Source organism: Coptis chinensis, chromosome 1 (assembly GCF_015680905.1).
Source record: "Coptis chinensis isolate HL-2020 chromosome 1, ASM1568090v1, whole genome shotgun sequence".
Taxonomy (NCBI): Eukaryota; Viridiplantae; Streptophyta; class Magnoliopsida; order Ranunculales; family Ranunculaceae; genus Coptis; species Coptis chinensis.
In genome coordinates, this window is record NC_141456.1 from 77810776 (window position 1) to 77812827 (window position 2052).

Below are 2052 nucleotides of genomic sequence, written 5' to 3' on the forward strand. Positions count from 1 at the left end.
ATTCTTTCTCTCGGCAACTCCATTTGGTTGTGGGGTATTAGGGCACGAAGACTGATGTATAATACCGACACAAGACATAAACTTCTGAAACTCCATAGAAAAATACTCATGGCCATTATCACTACGGAACATGCGGATGGATATGGAAAATTGATATTATTTCAGCATAAAAATCACAGAATATAGAAAATAGTTCAGACCGCATTTTCATAACATATAAACAGGTAGTGCGAGAATAATCATCTACAAAAGTTACAAAATACCTATACCCAGATTTGGATATGGTTGGACACGGTCCCCATACATCATAATGGACCAAATCAAAACAAGAGTTAGATGTTCTCTCTATAATCGGATAATATGATCTGCAGTGGTGTTTAGAAAATTGACAAGACTCACAAATTATATAATTCAGAAATATGATTTAAAGACGGACAAAGTGGTTTGAGTGTATTCAAATTAGGGTGCCCAAGCTTGCAATGAAGATCAAGTGGGGTGGACACAACACTGGACAAGGCTTGTGGTTCCTCGCATAACACATAGAGCCCTCCTGAAGAACGCCTCCCCCTTCCAATAGTCCTCTGAGTTCCCCGATCTTGAAATTCACAAGTATCACCAGAAAACACAGCAAGACAATTGAGATCATGTGTGAGAGCACTCACAAATAATAAATTTAATGGCAGATCAGATAAATACAATACAGAGGATAAATGTAGGAAAGGTGTGGGTGATGCAGTCCCAATGTTTGTAACAACAATAATAGAGCCATTGGCCACTCGTACCCCAGGTAGAGAATTCGTAGGTGAGTGAGTAGGCACGTAGAATGCCCATCGTACCTGTTATATGATTTGAGGCTCCATAATCAATTACCCATGTACGAGGATAAGAAGAAGATAAGATACAGGATGATGGAGCATTTGTCTGCGCCAAAGTAAGTGATGAGACGACTAGAATAGACTGAGATGGTTTTCAGAAATAACGTGAGCTGAGCGCTGATCAGGATACCCATGAGGTTGCCAACATCATTCCTTAGAATGACTAGTTTGCCCACAATGGCCACACACTACTGAAATGCATCCACCACCTCGACCTCCACGTCTCCCACCACAGTAAGTACCACGACTACTAAAAGACACATGATTGTCACTTATAAGAGCATTGCAATCATATGTCAGGGTAGGAGCCGAGGTCAGTCATATAGACCGTTGAATATGAGAATAGGCCTCGGCGAGAGATGTCTCTCGGCTGGATAAAATATGAGATTAGGCTGCATCATATTTGGGTGGAAGACCACTTAAAAAGGCCAGAATGCAAATTTGTTCCCGTTGTTGCTGCATCTCAGATATATCAGATGTAATGGGCATAATAGAGTTAAATGCATCATATGTTCTTGAAAACTCAACAAAATAATTATGAATATCCCCCTTGAGCTCTGGATGGAAAAACGATAGACACACATCATAAAATTTATTCATATCATTTTTACCTGAATATAACAATCCCATATGTGCCCAAATACCTTTTATCGTATTCACATGAGTGACCAGTTCTGCAATATGTGGCTCCATAGAGTTTAATCAACTTTGTATATAAGTACGCATCGTCTCTTCTCCATACAATAAAGTCGGCAGATTTATCATCAAGAGGATCCTCAGTAAAGTGTTGCTCTTTACCAAGGCCACAAACAGCAAAAAACACAACCTTTTTCCAATGATGGGTGCCAGTTCTGGGTGTGCACGGGACGGTTGTATAAAACCGATGACCAAACTGATGTTCTCGGTTCCACTATATTTCAAACTGAACCGATCCGATCAAAATCAGTAATCAATCCAAAACCGATCTGAAATTTTCGGTTCAGTTGTGTCGGTTTTCGGATCTAAACCAGTTGTGAAAAACAGGCCTAATTTCAAACAAAAAAAACTAAATAATTTTTTTTTGATTTTTTAGATCAAGTCTTTATATAAAAATGGTAGATCCATCCGTTTTACACCCTAATCAATGAAATTGTTCAACAAAAAAATCCTTAAGAGTGAGGGAGAGAATTGACACAAC

The 2052-nt window shown here is 39.0% G+C and overlaps 1 long non-coding RNA gene across 1 annotated transcript; it reads right to left on the minus strand.

Annotated features, from left to right (window-relative positions):
* Nucleotides 1–317: 317 nt before the first annotated feature.
* Nucleotides 318–1653, minus strand: LOC147525272 (uncharacterized). Its single transcript, XR_015221187.1, has 2 exons — nucleotides 837–1653; nucleotides 318–595 (listed from the first exon to the last, which is right to left on the minus strand). It is a non-coding gene; the product is annotated as an uncharacterized LOC147525272 (long non-coding RNA).
* Nucleotides 1654–2052: the final 399 nt, after the last annotated feature.